Below are 13,213 nucleotides of genomic sequence, written 5' to 3' on the forward strand. Positions count from 1 at the left end.
GATTGTGGGTGGGGCTGGTAATAGTATTGATAGAGATGGGGAGTATGACATAGATGGTGACCTGGAAAAGATAGCCACTCAGACTGGCAACACGAATGTGCATTTCGTGGAACTGTTTCAGCGTCACGATCGGCCTCAACTTAATACAGCCGTCAGGCGTAATAACATGAGACTTGGGGGTGCGCTAATGACAGAAGGCATGAGTCACATTTCAGTGGTGTCGGTGGAGTCTATCAGCAGGACGGGTTTCACTAGACATGGCCTGCACCTCAACAGGTATGGGAAGGGGAGGTTGGCAAAACTTATAGGTGACAGCATAGGTGGGGGTGGTGGGATCACTCATGGGAAAATTCCGGTAGTTGTGGGTGTTAGAGCTGTACCTTTTTTAGATTTAAGTCAGCTGATAGGTATTCCTGCTTAAGGGAAGTCTCTATAACAAAGAAACCACTTTCTACAAAGCTTGGGTATCCGATTAATGAGGGAATTAGTATATTTCATCAAAATATACAAGGTATTAAAGTTAGTGAACTGCTTATAGATGTTGACTCTGAAATTATTGGTATATCTGAACACTTCTTAAATAAGGAGATAATTCAGAGGCTTCCTTTACCAGGATACAGGTTGGCTGGCAGCTTTTCTAGGAGCTCTTTGCGGTGTGGGGGAGTAGCCATGTATGTGAAAAACGGTATCCCATTTGAGTCAATTGATGTTTCAAAGTACTGCACTGAAAAGGTGTTTGAATGTTGTGCAGGTGTGGTTAAATTTAGTGGAGCTAAACTTCTTATTGTTGTTATTTATAGATCACCAGACTCTGATTTCACAACATTTTTGCTAAAGCTAGAGGAGGTTCTTGGTTCACTTTATAGGAAATACAAAAAGTTAGTTATATGTGGTGACTTCAATATTAATTGTATAAGTGATTGTGCAAGGAAAAGGATGCTGGTAGACCTCCTTAATTCATATAATCTTATGCAAACCGTATTCTTTCCAACGAGAGTGCGAGGGAGCAGTAGAACAACCATAGACAATATTTTTGTTCATTCGTCATTATTAGAAGGGCATTCTGTTAGCAAAAAGGTGAATGGCCTATCAGATCATGATGCACAAATTTTAAGTCTAAAAGATTTTTGTGCTGGAACACATGTTAAATATAGTTACCAACTTTTTAGGAAAGCTGATCCAGTTGCTGTACAGACTTTTGTAAACCTTATCAAGGAACAAGAGTGGCAAGATGTTTATAGTGCTGATACAGTAGACGATAAATATAATGCTTTCCTCAAGACTTTTCTCGTGCTCTTTGAAAGTTGCTTTCCGTTAGAACGTTCAAAACAGGGTACTAGCACAAACAGGCAGCCTGGGTGGCTGACTAAAGGGATAAGAATATCTTGTAAAACAAAGTGGCAATTATATCAAAACGTTAGAAACAGTCAAAATCTAAATGCAGCAGCCCATTACAAACAGTATTGTAAGGTGCTTAAAAAAGTTATTAGGAAGGCAAAAAGTATGTGGTATGCAGATAGAATAGCTAAGTCTCAGGATAAAATTAAAACCATATGGTCAGTCGTAAAGGAAGTGGCTGGTCTGCAGAGACAGGTCGAGAATATAGAATCAGTGCGTAGTGGGGATGTCCGTGTTACTGATAAGTCGCATGTATGTACAGTACTTAATAATCACTTCCTGAATATAGCAGGTGAACTAAATAGAAACCTAGTCCCAACAGGGAATCATATAGCGCTCTTAGAAAAAAGTGTTCCGAGACTGTTACCTGAAATGCTCCTCCATGATACTGACAAGAGGGAGATTGAGTTAATAATTAAATCACTAAAGACCAAGAACTCTCATGGATATGACGGGGTATCTAGCAGAATACTGAAGTATTGTTCCACGTATGTTAGCTCAGTACTTAGCCATATCTGTAACTTTTCCTTTAGGAGTGGTCGGTTTCCTGACCGATTAAAGTACTCGGTAGTGAAGCCACTTTATAAAAAGGGAGACAGGGATAATGTTGACAATTATAGACCTATTTCTATGCCATCGGTGTTTGCTAAAGTTATCGAGAGGGTTGTATATACAAGGTTACTGCAGCATTTAAATTCACATAATTTGCTGTCAAATGTACAGTTTGGTTTTAGAAATGGCTTAACAACTGAAAATGCTATAGTCTCTTTTCTCTGTGAGGTTTTGGACGGATTAAATAAAAGGTTGCGAACGTTAGGTGTTTTCTTTGATTTAACGAAGGCTTTTGACTGTGTTGACCACAAAATATTACTGCAGAAGTTGGAACATTATGGAGTAAGGGGAGTAGCTTACAATTGGTTCGCCTCCTACTTTAAGAACAGAAAGCAGAAGGTAATCCTCCGCAATATTGAGAGTGGTAATGATGTTCAGTCCCAATGGGGCACTGTTAAATGGGGGCGTTCCCCAAGGGTCGGTGCTGGGGCCACTGCTGTTCCTTATTTATGTAAATGATATGCCTTCTAGTATTACAGGTGATTCAAAAATATTTCTGTTTGCTGATGACACCACCTTGGTAGTGAAGGATCTTGTGTGTAATATTGAAACATTATCAAATAATGTAGTTCAAGATATAAGTTCGTGGCTTGTGGAAAATAATTTGATGCTAAATCACAGTTAGACTCAGTTTTTACAGTTTCTAACCCACAATTCAACAAGAACTGACATTTTAATCAGACAGAATGGGCATGTTATAAGCGAGACGGAACAGTTCAGGTTCCTAGGCGTACGGATAGATAGTAAGCTGTTGTGGAAAGCCCATGTTCAGGATCTTGTTCAGAAACTAAATGCCGCTTTATTTACCATTAGAACAGTATCTGAAATAAGTGACATTTCAACACGAAAAGTAGTATACTTCGCATATTTTCATACGCTTATGTCATATGGTATTATTTTTTGGGGTAATTCTTCTGATTCAAAAAGGGTATTTTTGGCTCAAAAACGGGCTGTTCGAGCTATGTATGGTGTAAGTTCGAAAACCTCTTGTCGACCCCTATTCAATAGTCTGGGAATTTTGACATTGCCCTCACAGTATGTATTTTCTTTAATGTCGTTTGTTGTCAGCAATATTAGCTTATTCCCAAGAGTTAGCAGCTTTCACTCAGTTAATACTAGGCAGAAATCAAATCTGCATGTGGAATGCACTTCCTTGACTCTTGTGCAGAAAGGAGTGCAGTATTCTGCTGCATCCATTTTCAATAACCTACCACAAGAACTCAAAAATCTTAGCAGTAGCCCAAACACTTTTAAGTCTAAACTGAAGAGTTTCCTCATGGCTCACTCCTTCTATTCTGTCGAGGAGCTCCTGGAAGAGCTAAAAAAATTAAGCAAATTCCAGTGTTACATTCTTGATTTTCTTTATTTAAACTAACGACTTGTTTCATTTTATCTGTTTCTACAATCGTGTGGCATAATTTCATGTATTGACTCGTTCCATGACCATGGAGACTTCTCCTAAATGTGGTCCCACGGAACAATAAATAAATAAATAAATAAAAAACACAAAATGGTTCAAATGGCTCTGAGCACTATGGGACTTAATAAATGTTCAAATGTGTGTGAAATCTTATGGGACTTAACTGCTCAGATCATCAGTCCCTAAGCTTATACACTACTTAACCGAAATTATCCTAAGGACAAATACACACACCAATGCCCGGGGGAGGCCTCGAGCCTCCACCGGGACCAATTGCACAGTGGGACTTAACAAATGGTTCAAATGGCTCTGAGCACTATGGGACTAAACATCTGTGGTCATCAGTCCCCTAGAACTTAGAACTACTTAAACCTAACCAACCTAAGGACATCACACACATCCATGCCCGAGGCAGGATTCGAACCTGCGACCGTAGCAGTCGCGCGGTTCCGGACTGAGCGCCTAGAACCGCTAGACCACCGCGGCCGGCAGGACTTAACATTTGAGGTCATCAGTCCCCTAGAACTTAGAACTACTTAAACCTAACTAACCTAAGGACATCACACACATCCATGCCCGAGGCAGGATTCGAACTTGCGGCCGTAGCGGTCGCGCGGTTCCAGACTGAAAAGCCTAGAACTGCTCGGCCACATCGACCGGCACAATCAACACAACGAGGTACATATACAAATATAATAACGTATTTAAATAAAGTCAGTGTTATTTTGCAGGATGTTCATTATCATAAATATATAACGCAATTTTGTGAATACGTTTTCTTTTCATCAGTTCACGCTTGGCTAGCCGTCCTTACTGAATCTTCCGTTGCCGCGTGGAAGACCCATTTCTTTGCGCAATAGTTTTTCGAGATATTCGCCTGTTCTTTTTCTTGACAATAAATGATATAAAAATTGGTAGAGTGTGTAGATTCAACAAATCAGATCCAAACTTGGTGAGAATTTCTGTATGTTCAGCATTCTAATTGCTTTCCAAGATACCAGTAATTCGTTGCCACTGGGTTTTAATATTTTGAACACTACTGTCAACGTTTTCATTACTGATAGTTATGCTGCTTTCTTGTTGGTTCATTTGAAGTTCAAAAGTTTCCGGTACTTCATCTGGTATAATAGTCAGTCTAGGTCTAAGGCGCTGCAGTCATGGACCGTGCAGCTGGTCCCGGTGGAGGTTCGAGTCCTCCCTTGGGCATGGGTGTGTGTGTTTGTCCTTAATATAATTAAGGTTAAGTAGTGTGTAAGCTTAGGGACTGATGACCGTAGCAGTTAAGTCCCATAAGATTTCACGCATAATGGTCAGTCTGGTTGCTTTCATTATGTGCAATTGATTCACCCGTAATATTTTCGAAGAATGGTGTTGAAAATTGGTCATCGAGAGTAATAGGACAAGGTTCCTGTCACCCCACTCTCCATTGTTGCCGAATTTATTCAAGATGGCGGCGATGACGTCATCCAAGATGGCGGCATGTAGACTTGGCAACAGTGCCTGACGTCATCCAAGATGGCGGCTTTTGGCGGGAAAATAGGCCAATTGTGCTACGTCCACTAACCTAACCTCAAGAAAAAATCGCGGGAATTTTGAATTTTGGCGGGAAAATAGACCAATTGGGCTACGTCCACTAACCTAAGCCTCCAGAAGAAAAAATGGCAGGAAGTTTGAATTCCAATAGGATAATGCATGCAAAAACCGTACTTACCTTTATTATTATTATTGGTTATCATTCATTAACATTCTTTATCATTTATTATTATTTATTATCATTTATTATTATTTATTATTATTGAACTGCCTCCACTAGAAAATTCCCTCCAAAATCAAATTCCAACATGATAATGGCTGCAAAACCTTACTTTTCTTTATTATTATTCATTATTATTCATTATCGGTTATTAACATTAATTATCATTCATTGTCATTTATTATCATTCATTATCATTTATTATCATTCATTATCATTTATTATTATTATTATTTATTATTATAGGCCTACCTCCACTAGAAAATTGCGCCTAATTCAAATTCCAACACGATAATGTCTCGAAAACTGTACTTCTATTTATTATTATCATTTATTATTTATTCAAGATGTCCGATTTTCTCGGCAAGAAAGCCATTTTCCTTACATCCATAACAAAAATCTATCACAAGTTCAAATCCCAACACCATAATTGATCACACGTACGAACTTTCTTCGTCACTTATCTTTTTTCACTGGTAGCCTAACATAATCGCGTCAAATAATAAACTGCTCTTATAGTAACGTAAGTCACATCCTTTGATATTGCATGGGGGAAGGGACTGAACAGCCGGCCGAAGTGGCCGTGCGGTTAAAGGCGCTGCAGTCTAGAACCGCAAGACCGCTACGGTCGCAGGATCGAATCCTGCCTCGGGCATGGATGTTTGTGATGTCCTTACGTTAGTTAGGTTTAACTAGTTCTAAGTTCTAGGGGACTAATGACCTCAGCAGTTGAGTCCCATAGTGCTCAGAGCCATTTGAACCATTTTTGAAGGGACTGAACACTTTATTTCAAGCAGTGCGGTCATCACTTGTTCTCCAACACAGTCAGCACACACATCTTTGATATCGCAGTGCAGTCACCACGACGTCCGCGCTCCATCTGAATTAGTTCAAATCCTCGCCACCCCCTGGCCAGCGTGCGGAGACACCGCCGACGCCGACGCCGACGCCTGACGTCACAGCGGTCCCTTGTCCGCTCACCACGTGTATTCGTCGCCTCTGCATGTTTCCCGCCAAAATTGTTTGCCTCGGAGCTGAACCACCCAACGGTCGGCTGTTTCCTGCTACACTTTTGGCGCCAAAGTTGTTTTCCTGGGTAAGTTCAAACCTGTCGATGCCGACCGCTCACCGTCCACCACAAGTCCCTGTGCGAGCGAGAACGCAGTGCTACACTTTTGGCGGCAAAGTTTGCTCGACAGTGTAATCCGCCATGACTATATAACTGCACGTTTGGGCCGCACTAGAACGCTCTCCCGCGCGCGTAATAACTGTACAATCGCTGCGCCGCTGCCCCGCTTACGTCACACACCCTCCATACACGCGACGGACCTAGTCTTCTGTAAATACCTAAGTACTTAATTCCATTTCGTTTTTAATCACACTGAATAATTCAATTTACAATTTCATATACGTATGCAAAGGTGTTCAACTACCTAATTTCAACTACTTTTCGAGGACCAGACAGCCACCTCTTCCTAGGAACCAGCGCTGAGTTTGAATTCTGGTAGTAAAGAAAGGTCACTTCTGTGGTCATCTGACACAGCCCACAAACACGTAAACAGCTCCTAATTTCACCTCACAATAGCAAGCAGTTCTTAAATAATGCAGTAAACAATATCAGCAGACGAGCTCTGTACTCTTAAACTCCCCAAATAAAGCACAGCACAGTGCTCAGACATGCTCGCAAAATAGTGCAACAGACGCGCCCAAACACCCACAGCTGCCAAACCGACCAAAAGTCTCTGCTCGCCCCCCCCCCCCCCCCAAACACGACCGCAACACAGTCGCATTCACGTCTAACACCGGAGAAATTGGTATCACCTATGCGCCTTAGATTACGCCCCAAGGCAGGCCCAGGCCATAACTACACATCCCTGCTCTCACCTCGTCGCGTGACCAGCCATGTAAAACCTTCTCAATATTATTCTTACTTTACAACATTAAAAAAAAAAGATCTAATTTACACCTCCCACCGCACCTAACCTCACACCTGTCCCACCATCCACATACGTAAACGTCCTCAACCCTTTCTTGACACTCATATATCAGCCCACAAACCATGTCCATCAATCAATTTACCATTTTCATCCCCTCTTTTCGAATTACAAACGTAGCCTCTAACTAAACACCAATCAGCTCATCTTTCTCGCACTTTCAACAGTAAAATTAATTTTACACACACTCAGAAATACCAAACGCAATTAAAGAGTCAAACTTTTATACAGAGCATCAGGCACATACCACACTCCCACCAATATTCAAAGCCTGGTCCATATTTACAACCTCCACCTTGAATTAAATATTATTACCATTGCCGCAACATTCTTTCAGCGCTCTTAACTGTTGTCACTAGGGGTCGAATATCACTATCAATAGACTGCATAAATATCCACATAAAAAAAATTCTCGCCCCACCATTTAGAGACTCCTATATCCGAACACATAGCATCATTCAACTATCACTTGCTCTTATCTAATAACTCATCCATCAGGTCTGGGGGCAAGATCATCCCTTTCTTTCTTTCTTTCAGCAGCAGACAGCTATTTTTTTACAGTGGTGGCTAAATTGCACCATCAACTTAACATCACCATTCGCGAAACATATCTTCAAATACCTAAACACACTTACTCAATTACACAGCGGTCCCACTGAGGACATGACCTTCAATATTACAGTTCTTAATCCAATAACCACCGAAACAAGTACTAAATGCTCAAACTAATCCCATAGCGCCTTACAAAGCGAGTCTCCGAGCGCCGGCGGCGGTGTGTCAAAGCTACATAGCTGTCCATCTAAACAGCCGTCCACTCAGCCCCCAGGATCAGAATGCTGAAGTGGGCTCACCTTATACCTGCTCTCCAGCTATTGTCTAACGACATACAGTGCACAAATGGATTCCTGAGTAGCGCAGATCACTATCTCCCCCTTGCATCTCCAACAGGACATGTAAACAGTCTCCCCCCAGCCAGCGAACCCGACGTCATTCACCCTTTGCTGGAACACTCGCATATATAAAATCATATTCACTCCTGTCAAAACTTACTTAATAATAAAAAAGCATTCTCCCTTTCTAAGCATACATGAGTATGCATTTATCTTCACCCATCTGATCTCTGCAATTTAAGTCAGAGAAAGACATATCTATTACCTTCTCCAACCTTTCTATAAACAGAACGATCTCAGTTACTACAACAGGACCTTGTTTTGACCATTCGCCAGAAATGCGCGCAATGTTGTATGCCTCAAACTAGGTACAAGTACAACAGATCCTCAACACCCTATCATCTTTATCCTCTACCATCAAATAGTGAAAAAGTCACGAAGGCACCAATGCGATCCATCTCCAGCACGGTCAAACGGAATTCACAATACTCCCCCCCCAATAACTCAAAGTGCGACCATCCAAGAATTCCTAACAACTCGCCAAGTCCGACACCTCAAACTACAACTGCCTATATGAACAAGATCATATTAAATATACACACGCTACAGAGACCCCTTTAAAGTTTGATCGCCCATACTCTAAGCGAATCAGAAGCTGCCTCTGGCCCTTGTTCAAACGGTGTTTCCTAACACCCTTTTGCACAATGCCGAGCATTTCGTCTTTCTGCCGCGACTTCGAAGTCAGTGCCTGACTCTAAACAGACATTAACACGGACTGATGCACCACCTCTCACAGGAAACTATACCTTGCACCTTGTAAATCATATTCTTACAGTCGATAGCATAACACTGAATGATTTTAAATAAAGGACAGCCACAACACTAGGAAACTAGAAGAGCCTGCTGGCGTTGTAGCTACTTCCCTTGAAAGTGATTGACCACCTCTACATTTAAACTCATATGTAGCAGTGACCGAATAGTTTATAACTCTGCATTCCATTTCTAGTGATTGGTCATTTTTGCATACAAGTACGGGATCGCCGTTTTCTGTGCTAGCAACCCCGAAAGTTGTGTTCCATCAACCAAAATTTGTCCCCCAACTCAAGCAAGCATTGTCAGTCAATCATTATGTCGTACCCAATGCACAGATGCGATGGATAAGACACCACCGAACTACTGTAATATTATCCATCACAGCTGATATCGCGAAAAAGTCCAACACTGGCCAATCGCGTGACAGCTTGTTTTCTTAATTTTAGTATCATAGCTAAACCATACATCCTCTACTTTGCAAGTATCATTATGAACATTCATAGATGACCGTTCAGCACGTCCATTCACATTTAATTCTTGAACATATAAAGATGATCAAATTATACCAGACAACGCTATACATATTTCTAAGACCCCGCGCATAGTATTAGATCAATCTCTCTGCCTATGGCGGTCACAGACCTATCTAGTCCTCTTACGTTAAAAGATCATCCTCACCTCGGCATTGACCAACCTATCCCGCAACATTGCTACCCAATTATTCCTCAACCGAGCAGACGAATACAGCTACACTCCATGTCTCTTGACTGAATAGAGCTTTCCTAGTCCTAAACCCTCCAAGTGCACCACATTTCTTTAAATGTAACCAAGTCTTGGAGCTTAGCACACCATATCGATCTATAGTCACAGATCTCAAAGTGCCTTAATTTAATAGCATACACTTAAGAAGAACAAGAACGGAGCGATATTTATACACAACGTAGTTCGATACATTTTTAAGTAAATCATCCAATCTATCATGTGTAAAGTATTGTTCTAGAGTCCATGATCGGTGCATCGAAGGTTCCGGTAGGAGAGAGAGAGAGAGAGAGAGAGAGAGAGAGAGAGAGAGAGAGAGAACATAAACACACACACACTCGTAAGACTAGAGCGTTCAGCACTTAAAAACGGGCAATAATCTTAGATCGCTTACTTTTACGTCCTGTCAGACATACATCCTTTTCCCTGGTCACCCTACGCTGAGCTATCTCTACCCAAATCGTAAAACTTTTCCTTTCTATGATACGAGCCCAATATAACGCTGTGGACACGTCTGGTGTCACGAGTCGGAAATAATACTATTACTCCATCAGGTCTATATAAAAATGATAGTTATTAGCAGCCGGTACATCCTACAAACAAACAGATACGCATAACAGTAGCGTCCAACATGTGAAAATTACAAGTCATTCCGACCAACTCTGTAAACACCCGTCTGTCGGGTAGGTGTGAACCCAATGATTACAGCCCCTCACAAATACCCACAGCTATCTTAGTTACGACGCTGAAGTCTCGATTTTACACCAAGCATGCGAGAGGATGGGGATCGCGTAGATCAAAGTGTGTTTAGAGGAATGTGTCAACTTCCATCAAACATGAGATGGAAGTCCTCTGATGACCGACGGGTTCACCGTTAACGATCGCAAGTAGACAGTGGTTTAAACCACATACTGAACACGTAGCCGCATATGACTAGAACGCCGGCTATATCACGTGACTAAAGCATCCAAATAGAATACTGCAAAAAAAATCTACCTTCACCAACTTGTCCTTCTCTAGAATAAATGAGTCAACGTTTGAATCGTACCTAGTTGCAGCTCTGTCTCAGTCGATCATCCCGTACACCCTCTGGTATCATTTAACACAGATGTGAGTAATTTTAGACGTGAATGATTCTTGGTCTTACTGAAGAGCATCAAATACAATATTCAACTCGCGTGTATCACTGCTACCTCAGTAAACATACACTATAATACGAACTCAACTAGAAAAAATTGACTGCCTTCCTTATTCCGCTCGCTTCGATTTCATCGTTTCCCTGCACTCCTCTTGTTGCCGCATACTTGAACCATGCACAAATTCCCCCCTGCGAACCACAAGATAAACAAGTACGTTCTCATTTTCACTGCATTTCGGTGTATATTAGGTTAGTTTATATCTATGCACTAATCAGCTTTCGCATTTCTTTCGATTTTATGTCAGATCCATCCATGCGACTGTGACATACGTTATCGTTCAGTGTTCTAAAATTGCCTCTAAATGTAACCACGGCATATCCAGTCACCTTCACATTCGGAGAGCGCTTGCTCTGTTTTTCTGTATCTCTATGTACATGCACGCTTCTACTAAATAAAAGGGCTTGAAATAAATAGAGTGCAGTCCTCCCTTACTTCCCCGAGCAGCACAGTGCAGTCTGAGCTGTTTTTGCGCAATAATGGCAGTCTGGTCAGAATGTGAGTAAGTAGACAAATACCTGGACAAATTTATCTGTAGAGTAGTTACAGGTCTGGTTTGGAATGAATATCTTGATGCGTGTGGTTGTGTTGCCAAGTGTAGTGCACTACTGGAGTTCAGAAGCTGCCTTATGTCAACCTTACATATTGAAACCTATGAGAAGTAAAAGTTTCAAAAAGATATGTCGCAAATAAATAATGTACTCTCGTTCCTCCTTCCATCAGCCTATGCACTGAAATTATTTCCAAAAATTAGCAGTTGTTTGGCTATTTGGACGTAAATGTTTTGCATTATTTACGAGCGGTTCGCAGGTCTGTCGGCTGGGCTATGAGTTATTTTTAACTGTTTACAATTAGCAAGCGTGTGTCTAGAACATTATAAATGAGTTATGTAGGAGTGTTTTGCAGGTCTGTATGGTGTGGAACATGTCGATGTGATACATATACTCCATTCCTAAATAAAGTAAATTGGTTCCTCCATCCATGGGCCTAGTGCAGGGTGAGTCCTTTTAGCCGAAACGTGTACGAAGAGGTTGAGTGCAGGTGGCTTAGTTTAGCGGTGATGAGCTTGGTTTGCAACAATTTTCTTAGGTTGGTGGCGGAAGCGCCAGTGAGCTTTGTTTAATGGCAGATTTCAAACTTGGCGCTGGTTCCTAGGAGGACATGGCGGTCAGGATGCTGAGGTTAGTACAAGTGCCCTTTATTTACAACAATTTTGTTAGGTTGGTAGAGAAAGCAGAATTGGCCTTTCTTTACTGCCAGAATTCAAACTCAGCACTGGTTCCTAGGAAGAGGTGGCTGTCTGGTCCTCGAAAAGTAGTTGAAATTAGGTTGTTGAACACCTTTGCACACGTATATGAAATTGTAAATTGAATTATTCAATATGATTAAAAACGAAATGGAATTAAGTACTTAGGTATTTACAGAAGACTATGTCCGTCACGTGTATGGAGGGTGTGTGACGTAAGCGGGGCGGCGGCGCAGCGATTGTACAGTATTACGCGCGCGGGAGAGTCAATTAGCGAGCGTTCTAGTGCGGCCCAAACGTGCTGTTATATAGTCATGGCGGATTCCACTGTCGAGCGAACTTTGCCGCCAAAAGTGTAGCACTACGTTCTCACTCGCACAGGGACTTGTGGTGAACAGTGAGCGGTCGGCATCGACAGGTTTGAACGTGCCCAGGAAAACAACTTTGGCGCCAAAAGTGTAGCAGGAAACAGATGACCATTGTGTGATTCAGCTCCGAGGCAAACAATTTTGGCGGGAAACGTGCGGAGGCGACGAATACACGTGGTGAGCGGACAAGGGGCCCCCGTGACGTCAAACACGGCAAGTTCCAGCGTGTCCAGCGAAAACATGTTTACGACGTGGGAGCGATCATTGGGCTCGCCCCCAGCGTACCGGCAGTCCAGCACACCTGCGTCTCGCGACCCGCTGGTCGCGATGCTGATTGGCTGACAGTTAAATTCATGACGTCATATACAGTAGCGAATCGGAAGCGCAGCATTGCGACCAGCGGGTCGCAAGACTCTAGTCGAGACGCAAGTAAATAACAGCCGCCATCTTAATTTCAAGGTTTCCGAAGTTGTTGACGTATTCTGTGTTTCTCGTATTGAAGCCTGCGATTATGCGTATTACGAAAGTAATGATCCACCGTATTAAAGATCTCTCCAAACAGTGCCATTTTTAATTCGGTCTTTCATTTGTGCATGAGGAAGCTAGTATTATTGGGTGATTACTGATAGATAAATTGTAGTTGCACATTCTACAAATGATTAAATTAATGCAGTGCTGGCGTTATATTCATATTCTCGTACTGGCCCCTTCAGTGATCTTAAAAACAAAACACTTGCCAAGTGGTTTTCCGAAACGAAGTAACG

Source organism: Schistocerca serialis, chromosome 3 (genome assembly GCF_023864345.2).
Source record: "Schistocerca serialis cubense isolate TAMUIC-IGC-003099 chromosome 3, iqSchSeri2.2, whole genome shotgun sequence".
NCBI classification, from domain to species: domain Eukaryota; kingdom Metazoa; phylum Arthropoda; class Insecta; order Orthoptera; family Acrididae; genus Schistocerca; species Schistocerca serialis.